The following is a 19,360-nucleotide window of genomic DNA, read 5'->3' as shown; positions in this document are numbered from 1 at the left end:
TAAACTCAGCTGAACAAATAACAGCAAACATTTAAACTGTACATTTCCCATTTTGAGGAGGGACGAAGTTACCAGAGTACAAACCTGCTGCACTTTGGAGTGAGGATTTCAGAGCTCACATCAACACTCCCTGATGCAAAGAAAATTGAGAAAAACAAAACCGACCTTCACGGATTTTCAGCATATAAAGTTGTTGCAAGAGGTGCCAAAAGAAGTCATTTCGAGCCAAACAGTTGGCTTGATGGCTCCGCTAATTACAGGCCAGGGATGCTCCCGCTGGGCTGAAGAAGGCCAAGGCTTGTCCCGCAGACGGATTAGCCACTGTTGCCCATTAAGACCACCGCTTGAGTGTAGACAGAGATGTGGAAGGAAACATAAGAAGGCAGCATGTGCATAACCAAACAGGCTACCTTGCTGAAAAGAAACCCCCTAAAGCCACATTCTGCTTCATTAGCACATGAAAATAAGGTAATTGAATACTTCAGTCTCCCATCCAGAGCCAAGATCCATCACTCATGGAAATGGAGTTTTGATAAGGTGGGGTGTTTAAATGAGGCAGAAAGAGTCTTTGAGTGTGTGTTACTTTGTTTATCTGAGAGAAATCCCACTTAAATACAAGTGAAAAAGACATAAAAATCACTTTATCCAAGGAATCACTGGAATATAACAAAGCCCCTCTGAGGATGAAACGTTAACAAACCCTTTTTAACATTACTCTGAAGACAGAAGGCATTATGCTTGTTGCTGCATTTATTTTTGTATCAAAATTCAACTTTCTCTCCAAGTTGTCTGGGGACTTTTTTCCTCCTCTCCTTGAACTCTATCTCACTAGTTATTTTTGCTGGCTTTAAACATCACATATACCAAGAGATACATGAAAACTTACGCAATTGGCAGGGCAAGATATTTTAATTAGACTTTTGTTGGGGGTTTTAAATTATGCATGTCATACACTCAGGTTTTGGGGTTTTGATTTTTTTCCCCCAATTCTTCAGCTGATAACCAAAATAAGCAAATGGATTTAATAAAAGAATTAGTATTCCCAATTCCAAACTCAGACAGCTCCTACTTAAGTTCTTTAGCCTTGTTTTGAAGAGAGGGAGAAAGTAATATAAAAAAATCTGATATTTAAAAGTATTTTAAAGGCAAAATCATAAGCAGAAAGTAGTTTATTTACTTTAGCAACCTAAACAGCAACAAACTCATTTTCTCCCGCTGGCTGATCACCTTAAGTATGAAGCACAGTGAGTGGCATTTCCTTAAAAAAAAAAAAAAAAATATTTACGTAAATACTGCAAATAGACTCCTTGCCTCAGCCAAAAATGCCTGCTCTGGTATTGCCAAGTCTTTTGCAGAAAGCAGGAATGAAGACAGGCATAGAGCCAGGCGGACTGCACCCTTGTTCCTTGGGTCTAAGTTTCCTAGTTTGAAAATTGCTATGCTATTATCTCCAAGCATAAAGAAAGATAATATGACAATACGGATCAGTTCTCAATCACTGGCAAGCACAAGGATTTTTATAACATTTAAAACAAACAGGCCTCCCTTCCCCCCACCTCCACCTCCCTGCCCCTTTAACAGTGATGCATAAAATGTCCCTAGCTTTTGTCTCACTCTCATGTGTACAGACATGTGATGAAACAATGAAAAGGCTTTCCTGGTTAGAAATACGTGTAATAGCCACAGTGCTAGGGAAAAGCTACGTTTTTACAACACTTTCAAGGGAACTAAACTGCACTGATGCTAAGGCTGTGCTACTGTTCCCCTCATGCAGGCTGTTTGCTCCCACATCTTTGCTGCTCGGGATGGAGCATGTCCGCTCCCATGAAAAGCCAGTTCAGGGAAATAAACCTGCAGAAAGCTACTTGATTTTCTGTGGCTTAGTCTGCAGGTTGAGAGCTGCCAGGTGGCTCATATGGTATCAGCTGTGAGCCAGCTTTAGAGGCAGGGAGAAGGCAAGAACTGGAAGGAGAGCGCTCAAGTGGTTGTGGACCTGCACCTTTTGGAACAATGCCACTTTGATCAAACGACCAAGGATGGACTAGAGGTAAACCCAAAGGGCCGGGGCACGGTCCAGTAGGTAAACATTTCACCACCCCTGCTGGTAGCCACTGTCACAGTGGGAAAATTAAACAGATTAGCATCTGAAGATAAACATCCTTCAGACTGAAGCTTCACATTTAAATGTAACTAGGTCCTACCATGTAGCTTTGAAACACACATAGCAGCACCAGCTTAAAATCAAGTCACTGTTTCATAGCTTGCTAACCCCTCAAAAACACAGAAGGCCAACACAGCAAGCATACAGTACCACTGGCTAACAAGCAACCATGGTGCTCCTTTCCAGAGAGGCGGTGGGCAAGCGAAGGAGAAGCTGGGCTGCAAGCTCCACTGCAAGGGATTACAACAGTCCAGCCTTGTGATCATAGCAGCACGTGCTGCTATTGCACCACAGCTGCCATAGACAGCAGCAGGGCTGGTAACCCTTTTTTGTGCTGATGGTTGAATAGACCTTCTAAGCAAAATTAGCAGGCCACGAATTAGCACCCCCTTTAGTGTCTGCCAACAGAAAGCAAAAATAAAATAAAACCATGTGGCCATGGGTTGTGTGAAATGGTGTCACAGGCCTTACTGCATATTTCCCCCACCCTTTGACTAGGGGAACACACTGCAAAAACTGTTCAACTAAAGTAAATATTTGCAAATTATACCCAGCTTGTGCTTTTCTGTGGAATAAACCCGAATAAAACAAACCAGAAAGATAATCAAGAAAGACAATCTCAGAAACAGTATCTTAAATCAAACTGTCTGAACAACAATCTTTATCGCCTAGTAAGATACTGATTTCCCAAGCCTAAGTACAGTGAGCAAACAATGTGCCCCAGGAATTCATCCAGAGCAAACTGGAGCTGCGAGACCACAGGGAAAGGGAAAAATGTGTATTATCAAAGTGCTAATAACTTTACACAACACATTGAGAAAAGACTGCAAGAGGCCTTACACACATTGAGCACAGACTGCAAGCTAAGCTGCTGATGACCACAGTTATCCAACACCCCTGGCTTACTACCTCTTGCCAAATGTGCCCCAAAATCAGACACGCAAGTAGTTTCCCTTAAGCTTTATCCACGCTCAGATTTCCATGTAAAATTCTCACAGTGCTGCTGCTGGCTTTATTGAGCCAATGGAAAATTCTTCCTGAAATTCCCCGTTGCTGACAAAGCCCCAGCACTGAAGCAACATGATAAATTACATCATAAACTGCCAAGACGTCTATCATGACCAAAATGTTAACACTACAGAAGCAGAAAACCACTGGTGACGACAGTTTTGACTCTCATGTAAAATACCTGTTATGCAGAAATCAAGTCAGATGTATCAAGGAAGCAAGCAAAAATTTGACATTAAGAGACTCTCTACCTTCATAAATAAGAAAGTATTTCTGAGTTAAGCAAATTCAGTTAAAGAAGAAATACTGCCACACATAATGGCATACATTATTGATACAAATATGTACCAGCACAATTCCACATAACCTATATAAAAAGCAAGCAAGGATAGTTCTACTTACTCAAAATCTAAAATTAGATTTATTTTTTTTTTAACTGTGCTTAACAATAGAGGAAGATTTAACAGGTGTCGTTGTTTCTCACAGGTGTAATCATCTTTTTCATTTGCCCAAGTAAGAAAAGAAAAACTATTTAATGAGCAGGCTGAAAGTGATGATTAATTAATCAAATTCCAGAGCCTGGGGGAGTCTCCTCCATTTGGGATACATTTCCTTTAGCTGTAAGCAAGCTGGAAGGCAAGAGACAGGCTCCTCCTCAGCTTTTTGTTTTAGCTGGCATGTAGTTGTAAAGGATCGAAGATGCTTAAGCCAGTATGTGTTTGTGAAGGCTTGAAGATGTTTCTCAGCTTGTCAGCCTTTCTGGCATCAGTCATCCAGGAGTCACGCTCACTGCCTCAAAACACAATGGGCTTTTTTAAGTGCTTGTGACAACACCCCAACATCGTCCAGTGCAAGACTGGGCATCAGTTTTGATATTTAAGTGGCAGCACTTGCTGATACCATTTCTTCTTTTAACCACTGAGACCTAAATCTGCCACTTCTTGAACGGAATATCCATATGCATTAAGTGAGCCCCTGAAGGTAAGCCACCTCATCAAAGCTGGTTCATGACTGACTTTCTAGTGAAAACTTGAAAACACGGAGCAATAGGACAGGTCAGAGTTGGTAAGACATATGGCCCCTTTCCCTTTTCTTACCACACCACCACCTAGGGGACCTTTGATCTGAATGTCAGGGGTGAAAATACACAAACAGATACTCTCTTATTATATACTCACAGGTGTACATTCCTAAAACTGCTACATTCCATTACTTTCCGCTGCACTGGAAACAATACCTTCAGAAGTTGACCCCTTCTCTGATCCTACTGGTATCCAAGTACAATGCATCACAGGAAGTTCAGCATTCTAAACACCAGCAACGATCACACCAACAAATTCAAGCCGCGCATGTAAGGACAGTACCAAAGCGCTGGCTGAAGTTCGTCTGTATTACTGAAGACTGTGCACTGCTTCACAACTCGTAGAGAAAGGGTGCTTCTCATGCTCAGCAGGAACATTTCTGGGCAGGCAGCTGGAGTTTTGACGCTGAGAACACTGGATTTAAGGCTAGCTGACGCAATTTTGCCAGCTAGTAGAAATCTTGTTGAAATAGGTACAGCCCCTGTGGACATTCGGATCACTCCCCATAACAGCATGCAACAAATAATTTGTTTGGGCTGGGGCTATTGAATGCAAATGCACATCCCATCCTCATAATGTTCCTACGTTTTAAAAATCAGTCTCCAGCTTTGGAAGTTTAACATAGGAGGCAATGCTTTTCTCCTTCTGCTAAAAATATGCCAGTATATTTCAGTAACTGGAAAGAAGGAATAAAGGAATTTTTCCATTTTTCTCTGATTGTTCTGCATGGTGTTTTATCAGCAGGCTGCTACTGCATCTCCTTTTGTTAGAAAATTAAAAGTTGAACTGCAAGCATAAAAGCCACCATGAACCATGCAATAACCTTCAGGCATTTTAAGAGCAGCAGAGGTTACAAGGGCAGCTTCTGACTCTAAACAGCACCTATTGTTTCTCTTTCTTCTTCAGTAACAAAAGCAGAGCTGAAAGCTATTTACCTGGTTTTACCTCTGTCAGATCTCATTTCCCCCTTTATTTTCAGCAGATGATCTTATCAAATAGTGACATTTCTAACAATTGCTTTGATCAGGCTTTTTTTTTCTATTTCATTAGTAAATTCTACAATGTGTAACTCAGCATAAAGTCACCGCAGAAGAGCACTTAAGAGGCCTCAGGACTCTGTCAATGTGTACCTAAATTAAGGGCAACTATTTTTAAGTTTATAGGTTAATATGCTTTCATTTTCAAATTATGAGGTCCAACTTACAGTACAAGGCTCTGATCTTGCAAGCACTCCCACGCTAACAACTTTCTGTCTGCACCATCCCATGTGTTCCCCTCCCACTGTAATCAGATTCATATAACTGGATACTTCTCTTGTGCAAACACGACTGCAGAGCAAGGGTGGAAGGATAAAACTCACAATCTACCAAACTTCTGGGTGTACTGCTATTCAGTGTTGTGTGTCCAACATGCTACTCGCATTGTTTATAATACAGAAGCACAAAGAAAAGAAAAAAAGGTTTGTTTCAAAACAAAATTCTTACATGACTAGGCATCATATAGACTTTCTGTAACTGGCCAGGAGTGATCTGTAGTTAATACAGAATCATTAAGGTTGGTATACAAAATCCTCTGAGATCTAGCCTTAAAAAATACTCAGTACAAACAAAAGCAACCCACAACATATAATTTCTTCCACTGTTTTACACTACTTATAAACCTTCCAAAACAAAAAATGCTTTGGGGGTGGGTTTATCTTTAGGAACAAAGTTCACAAAAAAGCAGTAATTTCTAGCTTTATTGATCCCCACTTTAAAAAAATATTTTCTCTTTTTACTTGCTCTAAATCACTTCCCAGCACCCACCTCTTGCCTTTTGTACACTTCTGTTATTTCATCAGAGGTAAAAAATTACTTGAAAATATATAACAGAAATCATTCCCCAATTCATAAGCTGCTCTTATAATCTTAAGGAACTGAACAGAGAAATTACTTTCAGTGATAAATTAAATACTAGTAAAGTATATACAACCCTAAAAACACCATTAGGCATAGCAATCTACAATGTATGTTTATTGCATTTGGTTCTTCATCATTAGCTGGAATTTGTAAATACTGTACAGAAAACCATTTAAAAGAGTGAAATAACAGGACTTTATGAAAGCATCTTACAATTTTGTATTTTTAGGAAATCATTGGATAAAAATCTGTAAGTTCAATTTTCCTTACTGTAACATGCTTATTTGTGAAATCTGACCACTGTATGTCGCATTAGCAGAACCAGGCTCCCAAGTCAGTCCAGCTGCTATAAACTGTCATAACTCAACTGGAGCTGATGCCCCACTAGGACTAAGTTAAGACCTGAAAAGCGTTTCTGACAACAGATTTAAAAAAAAAAAAAATGAAGGCTGAAAACATGTCTCTTGGCACAAGCTGGAAGTATATTGAAGAGACACATCTTTTAAAATGGCTAACCCTTATAACCCTTAAAGCCTTACAATCAAGTTTAGAGTTTTGTTAAGAGTATTTTCACTTTCTGCAAAAACTGTATCACCAATAGAAAATTAAATCAAGGTAGTCTCTGAAATGCATTTTATTCTTTTGGCATCAACTCTTGCCCTTTTTGCAGCCTTGTTTCCATCCAAAGCTTTTTCTAACTACAAACAAAAAGGAAATTGACATCTGAGTGCCTGTAAGAACTAAAATTAGTGCATATATTATTTGTTTTCTTCATATCTTTACTGAGTCACTTGAAATGTTGTAATTACATATATTTCCTGCTTTAATAAAATACTGGTGAAAGGCTTAGTTACTATGATCCTTTATAGCTCTGGAAGAACTGGCAAGCTGGGACGAGGAAGGTAACTTTCCAGTCAGTTCAAAGGAAATGGAGTGTTCTCATTTCCATTTGCAGAATTCACTCTTTAACAGTCTCTACAGACATCATTTCTATGTGACCTGCTGCAGGGCAGCATCTGGGCACAATATTTTCATCTTATTAGTTTTTTTTTCCCCACTGAAGATATTATTAGTTTATAAAGATCGGGAAAAACTGGGCACAGGGTGACAAGACGTTTGAGCAAAAATGTATGCATAGGCAGTTAATCACATTTCTCCTCATAGCTGCTGTTTGTGTTAGGATTTATTTCTCTGTTGCTTCCAAATGTGAACACACACACACACTCTCACAAGTGTCCCATCTTTCCTCAGAACTATCAATTTTGGGCAATCACCTAAAAGACTTGATTACTTTTCTGCATTACTTAACAAAGCAAGTTTTGTTAAAAATATTTATACTGAAATTCCAAAAATGGCATCATGCTTCCATTGGAAAGAACAAGAATTAACTTGAATTTTTGAAAATTAGTGGCTCTCTACTCAAACAGTTTTCCCACGTCTAACAAGAGCTAGTTTACTAACACTGCCTTCAAAAATGTTTATTAGAGGCTTGGAAGATAAAGAAAAATAATTTATTTCTCCTCTTTACTACCCAAATATCACTTGAGTCTTCCCACCACACAAGATGTATACACTCAGTATTTTCAATTACTTTATCTGAATGATGCATTTCAGTAACTAAAACATTAAGACACTTGGCAGACACAATAAAATTATTCTGGGAAATTGATGTGGGGGGCAATGCTTCTAAACTTCTTCATAGGATACAAATTGCTATGGAGATGGTTTCCAATAACAGTATTTAGGAACCTTTAATCACAAATATAGTATGGCAAGGATATTATTTACAATACACCTACATCTGGGAAGCTAGACAAGACTGATGAGTTTCTGAATATAATGGCACTCCTTTTCAGGTGTGATTTTGAGGGCACCTACCTTCACAAGCTTGAAGAGATTAGAGCATATATAACTAAAAATGCATAAATCATCACACAAAAGAAAAGACACCAAAGGCTTAAAGGAGGAGGAAAGTAAGGAAAAGTTATTCCATCTTCCTTCCACACTTCTGGAATGTGGGCAGATCATAGTAAAAGTTTAAGTGGCAAGAAGATTAAAGGAAAATTGTTAAAGCCAAAAAGAACACTCACATCATCTGGTGTAAGTCAGCTGTGTCTCCACAGACTTCACTGGAGACACACTGATTTACACCAGTTGATGTTTTGGCCCAACGGCTTCACAGAAGATACTATCGGTTAAATGTGTGTTCTGTTCCGATTAAAAGCTTCTCTCGCCATCAGAGCACATCTTGTCCCAGCTGGAAGCCACTCTGGCATTTTTCTTTTTGCTAGAAAGTCCCCTATAGGCAAATTCCAAAATAATGATTAAAAAAAAAAAATCTACATAAATTGTCAACTACTGTTTGTTATTATTTATCATGTTTTGACACACACAGTCATGCCAGGCACTTTACAGAAAATACTTTGAAGACAATTCCCTGCCCTGCGGAGCTTAAAAGACAAGGGCTAGTCCATTCTGCTAACACAGGGCACTGCTTTACCAAAAATTATTCCAGTTACTACTGTGAGGAATGCCACCAGGGTAAGATTGTGCTTATTATGCATGCTAGCAATTTCAGGTCCTAATTATTGAAGACAGAAAAAAAGAAGAATGTAAAAGAGATACTTTCAGATAGAAATGTTTCAGATACACTACATCTGGAAATCCTTCTGAACCTAAACACTTTTTCTGTGCATTTAATGTGCCTAGTTTTCACCAAAAACACCCCAAGCCTGAAGTCTTGTCTTTCCACTGTCTTCTACAAGCCTTATCTTTCTAAATGTCATTATACAAGTATATGATGCTTAACATGTGGTTTCTAATGTGATACATTGCTAATGAAGAGATCCGTAGCATTGTTTTTAATAAGAAGGAGGAATCAAGAATGGTGGCAACAATTCTTGACGACTAACACCCATATGGTTTCAAGAACAGCCACCCAGCCCTGCACGGAACAGTACAACTGCAAAGCCAGACAAGCCTTCAAAGCAGAAAGAAAAGTCAAACGTGAGGCCAACTGTGAAACTGAAAGGACTATCAGGTTTGAGGAGGACTACAGGGAAAAAAACCCTCATAAATTACAAGGGTCAATAAAGAAGACTGCTTTAACTTCACATCCTGAGTATAGGAAAGTCATCATCATCATTTCAGAGCATCCAAAAAGGAGGAGTGACCTGTCAACTGCTAAAAAGTGTTTCTAGAAATACTGTGTCTTCACATCACTACCTTCTAAATTTTACCTGGAACCAAAAAGTACTTAATTTTAATGTACAGAGCAGATACATATCAAGAAATGACCCAAATCAACAAAACTAATATATAGCGAATATATACATAAAGGCACACTCCCTTCTTAGCCACATTCTTTCGGCTGTAGGAGTTTCGTGATAAGTTTTCAGTAGGATCTCAGGTTGAGCCTTTCACTTTTACAAAAGCTGTCGCTTAAACAACTTTTGTTATTGCTATAACTGTTGACACATAAAGTAAAACAAATCTGTCAGACATCTTCAGTTGTACAAAGGATTTAGGAAAGTAATTGATTATTTTTATCTATTATTACTTCTAAGACAATCTAATCAGTTTTCACTAGTACCAAAGGAGTTAATTTTGCAAAGCCACAAGAAAGCAAACCTGTGACATTAGGCCATCTGCATTCCTGGATTAATTTTCAAAAATACAACCTTTGCCATTAAGAAGAGCATTTCCAAACTTACCAGTTAAGCACACAGCACTATTTCAATCACAGCCACAAGACATAAAATACATTATTATTAATATTAGGTACTTTAGCAAGCTCTTAACAGCTGCTGAGACCACGAGCACTTCTAAGGCTTTTGGCAAGGTTTAGCAAGTTTGGAAATCAGGAAGATGAGATCTAGCATAGATATTTTTAGAATCAAATCACTTAAAAAATAAAAATCATTATCTAAGGAATCATACATGAAATCTGCAGTTAAACTGACAACTGTAATATTCTGACTGTTCCTCTGTAGTTTCAGATTGTGTTGTAAACTTTCAATTCTATGAGGGGAAAGTCAGTATGAGTACTAGAGGTACTCAAAACACTTTGAAACTCTTACTGTGAAACAGCTTACTGTTTGACAGTGTCGCAGTTCTGAAACTGTTATTAGCTGCTTCTTAAAGGTTACCTATTTCAAATTGAAATTGATGGAACAATCATTTTCACTTCCATCCAAAATGCTTGACAGGAATTACAGACTGTTTTAATTTGTTAGACATATTATAGTGGCTTACCTACTTTATGTAAAATTATTTCCTATTTTGAAGTGTTTGCTAAGGATTTATTTGCAGGATGCAATGCCTCACATAAATTTATTAGCACAGAAAAAATTAAGAAAATAGCACTGCTAGTACCAGAATCCATGGGAACACTTTAGTGTTTGGAGTTATTTCAGACAATCTAATGGGCTCTTATTTGCCTGAAAGAAATCACATATTTACAGAAGAGGTATATTCTGCAAATTCTCATAGCTCATCTGCAATTAGCATTTATTATTTATCAATCAGAGCAAAACAGAGTTCATCTGAATAGGAGAGCTAGGACTCAAGTTAATTTGTCATCCATGATTATCATTTGGAAGTTCACTGAGTTTATTAAAGGCAACTACTGGGTGATAAGGACAGTAGAGACACTATTAACAATGTCATTTAAATTGCTTGAGTTGGCATCATGCCCAAGTCCTTCAGATCAGTATATCAACACACTTGTTGCTGGCAGAGACTCATTTAAAGAGGGGGACAGGACAGACGGGGAAGAGGACCTCCCTCAGAACTGAGGCTGAGTGTGCTGTACAGATTTCTACAGGAACTCATGAGAATAAGCAGTCATTACTCAGTCTTTGTATTTTTGATTCGTAGACAAGCGAATGACAAAATAATGACAGTCATGTGAAAGAGTCTGTTCTTCATAAGAAAAAAATAATGAGAAAGTATTTTTACAATTTTCCTTTGAAATTACTTGAATTTGCATTTACTGGAACAGCTTATTTTGCTTGTAACTGCAACGCTGACAAACTAACAAAGACATCCCCCCAATCACTTGCTCTGCCAAATTTTATGATCCCCTATCTCTCCCACCCTTGCCGCCTCCCTAAGATTTCCTGCTTTCACTTCATTAAATGGAAAGAGAAAGCTTCTGGGGGCTGCACACTGTTTATTTTCAGAAGTAGGAACAGTCATTCTATTTCATTTCAGACAAGAATCATGCCACAGAGTATCATAACACATTTGGGAAAGCAGCAATTAAGAAGGTATGGGGAATATGATTTTTTCCCTAATTCATACCAAAATAGTGGTCAGAACAGAATTTTTTTCATTGAGCTCTTCATCTCCTGTTTTCCTAAGCTACATTCTAATTAAGGAAAGAAAAGGTATCCCTTTTTGGAAAGGAGAAATTCATCAGCTTAACAAGCATCTCCATGTGTAAAAGAAGCTTATCTGTTTGCTACAAAATGTTGTACTTCCCAATATTCACACCATGGCCAGCAACAGATCGGCATTTCCCGAGCACTGTGGGCCTGAGCAGTAGGCAAACAGTCAGGTACACACAGTACGTGGCCCCGGAGGATGCAATTGTTGGGGAAAAGGCTGTCTTACCTTCCTCAAATTGTCCTCCGGCGTCTTCAAGTGAATGATCTGGAAGCACAAAACCAAAAACCCCTGAAGTAACAGCTCAACCCGAAGCCAGCACCGCCGATTTACCGCTCCCCCCCAGCTACACACCCTCCAGACCACTTTCCCACTGCTTGCACTACAAACAGCAACTTTCCCGTGACGTTTATTTTTTACTGGCGAGCCATAAAATCGCCTGCTTGTCCAATTAATGCAAGCATCATCGTTTTCATTTACCTTTCACCATCATCAGGGAAGGAAAGCAGAGAGGGGGAAACAGAAAAGCAAATGCATAAAAGAAGCTTCAGAAACACGAGTTTCAACTCATTTACGATCCCAGATAAAGGTTAATAGTTAAACTCCTTCCTCTCCCTCCCACCCTCACAATTATTGATGCCCTTCAAGAAATGAAATGTTTTTTGTTCTCGTTTACCAGAGGCTAGACAAGCTGTCAACATCTCCACTTTATTTACGGGTTGAGCAAGAGCAGTTCCTCAAACATCAACATTTTTTACGTTAATCCTGGAGAGACTCCACTTCTCTAAAACTACAAAATCTGCCAACTTCTGTAGTATTTATTTTTAACGAACGAGAGCCTGAGCTATCCTCCCTGCCCTCGCAGGAAAAGAACCGGGAAAGCGCGGCTCCACTCTCCCAGCTTTAAAGCCCTTTTACCTCCTTCCCGCACCACTCAGCCCCTGGACACTCTCCATCCCACCCACCTTCCTTCTCACCCCCCAAAATATCTCCCCTCCCGATCTCCCACCTGCTCCACGTCCAGTGGGATTTCAAGGGAGGAAACAAAATCTGCCAAGTGGTCCCTTTTGGGCGATTTCTTCAACCCGTCTGGAAGTTTAAACCTGAAAAACAAACACCTCCATTGAATGCAAACTAAGCTTTGGGGGTTGTCGAGTTAATTCCTCGGCAGACAGCTACTCTCAGTGTCTGGTTACACAAACATACCTACAGACAGGTTGGAGGGGACTCCTTTAGAAACCAAAGGGAGGGGAGAAAAAAAAAAAGTCAAAATAGGTACAAAGGTTGTAGCGGAGGACTCGGGAGGGCTGGAGAGAAGGAAGATTCACAGCAAGAGACAGGTTTAATATCGGGAAGGGACGGGGAGAGTTAAAGAACGGGGCAACCCGTGAAGGGGCTCACTGCGGATGGAAGGGGTGTCCTTTCGGGCGGCAGCGATAACAGGTTTTTACACACAGCCTAGGTAAAACAAAGGACAGCACAAACCCGGCCGGCCGCGGCGCCGCGGGTGCGGAGCGGACTGCTCGGGGGGCAGGCGGCGGCTGGGCGGGGGGGGGCCCGGCCCGGCATCGGGTGTCGCTGACACAGCCGCCCCTCCGTACCGGCAGCTCGCCGCCCGCACCCGGTGTACACGCACAGCGGCTACCGACCTGCCCGCCCCCCGCCCGCCCCTTGCCGCCTTCCCGCTTACCTGCCGCTGCCCCCGGGCGCAGCGGGCCGGTCGCGCCCGCCGGCCGCCAGCCCCTCGCCTCATCGCGCCGGGCACAAAGGGGCGGCGGGGCCAGGCCGCGCCGAGCTGCGAGCCCCGGGAAAAGCGGTGGTAACAGTAACGGTGAGCGCAGTGACAGCCGCGGCGGCGGCGGAGGGAAATTAAAAAATACTTAAAAGAAAAAAAGAGAGGGGGGACACGACCACCCTTAATAAGCCGCCGTGACCATGCCGGTGAGGCGAGTCCCTCCTCCCGGGGGCAGCGCTGCGGGGCGCGCTCCTGCCCTGCCTGAGGGGGACGCGGCGGAGGGGAGGGGAAGGGAGGGGAGGGGACCGGGCGGAGGGTAGCCACCCTCTTGCCTGGACTCCCGCGCCGCCGCCTCCAGGGACGGGCGCGGAGGGAGACGCCGACGGTGCGGCACCGTCAGCGTTAGGAGTCGTGCACACAGCAGCACACCCCCGTCGTCCCCCAGCCTTCCGTTAATCACAGTCCGCAGCCCCGAGCCGCCGGGCCGCTTCCCGGCTGTCACATGGCTCCCGCCACTACCCCCTAAGGGTTTCGGGAGTCGCTTAACTTTCACTTTGGCCCCGCCGAGGGACTCCCTGGGAGCCCCCGCAGCGAGGGGATCACTCACCCGCTGCCTCGCCTCAGAGCGGGCACGGCGGAGCCCCCATCCCACCCCCTGGTCAGGGCGCGGGGCCGCGCACGGGCAGCGGCAACCCCTCGGGCCTGCAGGGGTGCGGGGAACGCAGCGCTGGCAGCCCTCCCCTAGCTGTTTAAACAGGGAAAAGAGGAGAATAGGAGAAAGATAACAGGGCCCGAGGGAGCTCCGGACTGGGGAAGGGCATGGGGCGCTGCAGCAGAGAGGCGCACAGGGGGACTGGTGGGAGCGGGGCGTTTCAGAGCCGCAGGCAGAAATGCTTTCTCCTGCTGCTGATAGGACTGATCTCGTGTGCACCTCGTCCCCTCAAACTGATCAGTCAGTTTATTTAAAGGTATTGGTGAAAATCCTGCTGGAGATTTTCATGAAACAGGAGCTGCCATGTGCTGTGCAGGGTGGGTTGCCTCAGGCAGTCGCCAGCATGTGGCATGGGGAGGGGGTGGGGCCTCTCTCCCCACTTCCCACCAAAACACTCTGCATGCTCACCTGTGGACAGATTGCTTGATACCCCACTGACAGCAAGCCCATCATCATGTGTGTATGCCAGGAGCAGAACTGGCCTGGGACCCTGCTTTTTTGAGCTTGGAATAAACACTTCCAGAGTTGGAGGTACACTCAATACAAATGTTGTTGCCTCCCTGGTTTGTTTTGTACAATCAATTAAATAGGAAAAGGGAATTACAGTTTCTGTCCTGCTCCCCTCTTTTACTGTAGGCACCCCACTCTCATGGACATGGCTGTCCTATAGGAAGAACGAGATTTTCCATGGGCACATCTGGTCTAGATGTTGGTACCATTCAAACTGGAGGGGAGAGATCCAGAAAAGAGCATAGCCTCCTCCAGAGAGGCTCTCCATGTGCCTACTAAGAAATGCCCATCGCCTGCATGGTGTTCGTGTTCAGGTGTTCATGTAACTGAGGTGGTGGCTCCCAGCAGTTCCTGGGAAACATAGCAGCACTGACTTCACTAATTATGGCTTCATGTGCTTGGGCAAAGGCAATGTTGTGCCAAGTGAGTCAACTGGCATCATGTCCTTGTTAAAGTTTTTATGTAAGCTCTTTCACTCTGGCCTTCTCTCAACAGTCATCAAACATGGCACAACACATGTTTATTGTCTTTAATGAGCTGGCCTGCAACCACCTTCACCAAGGCCCTCTCCACAAGCACAGCAGCAATCCCTTGGGTTTCGTCAAAGCTCTGCTGATGCTGGTGCCAACCGCTAGGCTGCATGTTATGAAGAACTAACACATGCTTGCAGTGAGTTCCTCCACACCTCAATCTGCTCTCCCCAAAAGTCTGGTGTGGTTTACTCAGTATGAACAAGCAAAACATAATTACAATGGGTTTTATTTGGGGGTTTTATTTTCAAAGCACAGTTAGATAAAAAATTACCACCCAGAATATACATTCCAGTGACAACAAATGAAGTCCCAGCACCACATATTTCAGCATTCTGTCCTGAGGTTTCTGTTTCTGAACTACAAGCATTATCCTGGATATTCACTGTTAAACGGAATAAAAATGACCGTGACATTTGTGTTTCTCCCTTTTTTTTAGTGTTTAGCGTGAGGCAACAAGAAGCACTGATAAAACAGGCTGTGAACAAATATTTTCTCAGAAACATCCAGTGCATGGCCTGTTATTCTGAGTGTTTGCTAACTTGAAAATTAAATTGCTATTTGAGATTGTTCCATATTATATAATATTCATTATTTTTCCTTAATTTTCCCTTCCATTACAAGGCCAAGTTCGACCCCTTTTATCCGTGTTTTTTTTGTTTTGTTTTTTTTTTTTTTGCTAGAAACCCCCATGAGATCAAGAGCTCTAGACAGCACACTACTGCTAACTGCCAAAATAAGGCAGTATCTGTCCCCAATTACATAGTCCCCTCTCCAGTGACAGCATCCTCACTACCCAGGAACAATGGCCTGAAGTTAAGGGAGAAAACATTTTACAATAAGTGAAATACAGTGAAACAATAGGCTAATTTACCAAATAAGAGTAGTGAGATATCATCCCTGAAAAGAGTCAAGAGTAATACAGATAAAAGAAGAGAGAGTGAAGAGGTGATCAGGAAGTCATTCAGGCCTATCTTCTGATGCCCAAAGATTAAATCTCTCCTAACAAAACAGAGCAAGGAATAATGTTATCTTCTGTCTCCTCCCCATGCCCCTTGCATTTTTGATCAAGCTCTGTTACCTTCGATGCTCAGGAAAACAAAAGGGTGGAAAATACAGAAAGTGAGAGGAAGGAACTTTTTCCTTTTTTTTTTTTTTTTTCTTTTAGTTTTAGAAGGGGCATAAGCCTATTTACTCGTTACCAGACTTTTACCACAGGGCATTTCAATTGAAATATTTGCAATTAAAAGAGCATCGGTTCTACTTACAAAAGGCTACAATTAAAGGAATATCAGGCTAAGTGTCCATCAAGTGTCCATGATGTTTTAAGTAAATGAGGGGGAAGGAGGTGGGTGTTGTTTGTTGGCTTTTATAACATCAGAAGAAATGGTCTCCAACAAGTGAAACACATTTTTAAATCAACCGAAATAATTTCCATCCTCAAAATTACAGGGAGGAGTGCTCCCTCGCAGAAGAACATTTGAATGATCAATAGCAGAATAATCTGAGGCAACCAAGTCTGCGTTTGCAGAGAACAAATGCTAGGTTGATGAGCAGTTCAGGGAGGGATGAGTGAACTCAAAGCTGTCCCTTTATGTAGTTTTCACACTATTGTGATTTACCAGCATTTATAAGTGAGAAACAACCTGCCACATATTGTTTGTATCCAAATGCTTGTAGGCTCTGTGATCCAAATAGCTCTGGGGTTTGTTTATGATAACGGTATGCATGAGTCTAAATGGCATTCTGTTTTGAATTAAGAGCTGAAGGAAAAGTGCTTTGGGGTAGTCTACACTTTTTTTAGTCCTTGGGCCATAAAGACCACTGATACAGACAAAATGTGACAAAAAGTGTGTGAAGAGGGTCAGCCGGATTAAATGGAAAGGTGGCCTTCCTATGAGAAATATAGAAGAGCTTTCTGTCCCTGAACTAGACAGGCTGTCTATAACCCTGAGCAGGACACCATGCTTTCTTTTTTTCTGTACAAAATAAATAATACTTCTCTGTAAAGTAGTCCACCATGTCCCAGAATTTTAAGTATCATTGCTTTCAGGTTTGCAACCTCCTCCAGCAATCTCTTGTGGAAAGTGCTTGATCAGAATTGGCAAGGAGTCTATTTAAGAAATTTCCTTCCCTCTGAAATTTCAGTTAGCAGAGGTATGCTATTGAAGCTCAGTCTGTACTGAGGGAGAAATTGCTGTATTAGAGTCCTGAAAATTTGCTGCTTGTTTTCTTTCTAAGCTTCAAATGAGTTGAATTTACTGAAGGTATTTTCTTTCAGAGTACAGTCCTGCCTACTCTTTTTCCCTTACCTAGAATAGGTGAGTGTTTGGAAGGGCAAAGAAATAGTGTTGCAGGTCTGTAAGGGCAGTTGGTGAGTGTCAGTGGTTGTTCTTGGGTTTATTTAATTTTTTTTTTTTTTAATTCTTGTTATTAATTTGTTAAGTCACCATATTTGCCCAAGGTACTTAAAACACTGGATATGCAGGCACTATCTGATGGTCTGCAAACTGCCCAGATGTGATAAATTATTCTTATTAAAAGTTACGGAACAAAAATAAGAGTGGAACTTTTCTCTTTGTAGTTTTAAACAAATTTTACATTGCATGCTTGTACTCTTTTCTAGTTCCACTCAAAACAAATCTAAGTCCCAAAATTAGAACACAAATATAAAGATTTCTTGTAGCAATTACTCGAATTGGAAAGGAAAGTCAAACTGACTGCCACATGTGAAGAACCAGGCAAACAGTCACGATTCTTATTTTGAATAGGTTGAGGAGGAAACAGTTTATACATTGCACGTTATTATTAGTCTTCCCACCTTCAAAAATCTGGAGACTTAGTATTTTTCTGACAGTCAATTAGACATCCTAAGTCACATAGGTGCTGTAATAACATGGAGAAAAGGATAGAACATTCTTTGACTGTTCTACTTAATATTTTACGATCATATTCAGAACTTCTATTCTGTGAATTCAGTTCCAGACTTGATGCTAGCAAGCTGACTAAAAGCTATCCAGGAAAGAAAGCTGCTACAGGAGAGGTGAAGAAACATGGGAATGTTCATACTACCTCAGTCCAAGGTTTATCCAGTATTCAGCCGCAAATTATGGCTGCTTCTGAGGAAGCTGCAAAAACCATGGAAAAAAAGCTTTTCTACATTAATCATGTTTCTTCCTACATTCTGTTACACTTGAAGATTTGCACTGCTTCTGAATGTGATGATACAAAAGTATTATTACCTTTATAATAGAGGAATAACTCTCATTATCCATACGTATTTTTCCTTTGATTTCCATCAAGATCTTGCTTTTAATGGCAACTGATGACAGTGTGTTCCCCAAGCTAACTATGCCTGATACAGAAAATTCCTAAAATCGCTTTTCCATTTCCTCTCGTCTTGTTTATCTACTACTCATACAAGTCATGAGGTGGCCAAGAAGTTCCTGATCTACCTTACATTACACTTATTATATTTTACACATTTGTATTGTTCATCTTACCCTCTGATTGTTCTGTACTCCTGAAAGCAGACATGGTCTTTTCAAGTATCAGTATTGTTTGTATCATGACAATTCATGGTGCTTTTCCCTGAGTCATTTGATTTCAGCTCTTTTCTTTTTGAGATCTTATTCCTGGCAGGGTCTTTCTGACGATCTACATGATAACAAAGCTCATGTAAATCTTTCCCCCATGTCTGCCTCCTCTTTTTTTGCTGTCCAATATTTAATTAACTTCCTTTGCTGTTGCTGACCTTTCTCCAGACGTTTTCACTGTGTTATACACAGCAATGTCCAGATTTCCATCCTGAGTCACCACAGCAAATTGAGAGGCAAACCAGTGAACATGTTTTTAAAACCTTGTGCCTGCTGTTTAACATTTGCCAAAGCTGTTACCCATTCTCCTGGTTGCCTTGGGCCTCTCTGAAATTCCTCCCTGTCTGTCAAGTTTTTGGCCAAAGTAACCACTTGTACCATTTCAGATGGATACCACTTCACTGCACTTACCCTCCTTTGGTCTGCAGACTGTGGGCAGGATGGGGTTACTCAACTGAGTTTAGAAAGGAAAGTGAAGGAGAGCTGGGAAACCTGGGCCATCTTTGTGTCAAAAGGCCGAACTTTCATCTCCTGATTAGTTCTTCCTCGTTAAATGGAGGTCCTTTGGGAAGCGGTGCCTCCCCTGCGGAATGGGATTGTAGAAGTAGTTGCATTTACAGCTTTTTGTGCTGTTTGTTTGAATCCTGCTGATCACCACCAGCTAGACCATGGAATCTGGAAACAATATTTTTTTTATTTTTTTATTTTTTAGCAAAGGGCACGCTGAAGTGCAGTCTTTT

The 19,360-nt window shown here is 41.5% G+C and overlaps 1 protein-coding gene across 1 annotated transcript in view; it reads right to left on the bottom strand.

Moving 5' to 3' along the window:
• Positions 1-12,641, bottom strand: part of PRDM1 (PR/SET domain 1) — a 103,945-nt gene extending 91,304 nt beyond the window's left edge. Inside the window, exons 1-2 of the mRNA XM_062624665.1 lie at positions 12,547-12,641; positions 11,766-11,804 (exon numbers count right to left, since the gene is read on the bottom strand). The gene's annotated coding sequence lies outside the window, so the exon portion shown is untranslated. The remainder of the gene's footprint in view (positions 1-11,765; positions 11,805-12,546) is intronic.
• Between the last annotated feature and the right edge of the window lie 6,719 nt (positions 12,642-19,360).

The sequence above is a fragment of the Pezoporus occidentalis genome, unplaced genomic scaffold (genome assembly GCF_034315485.1).
Source record: "Pezoporus occidentalis ecotype Australia unplaced genomic scaffold, CSIRO_AGI_Poc_V1 ctg109, whole genome shotgun sequence".
In the NCBI taxonomy this organism is placed as follows: Eukaryota; Metazoa; Chordata; class Aves; order Psittaciformes; family Psittacidae; genus Pezoporus; species Pezoporus occidentalis.
Note: the sequence above shows the minus strand (reverse complement) of the source record. Positions and strands in the feature narration are given on the sequence as shown.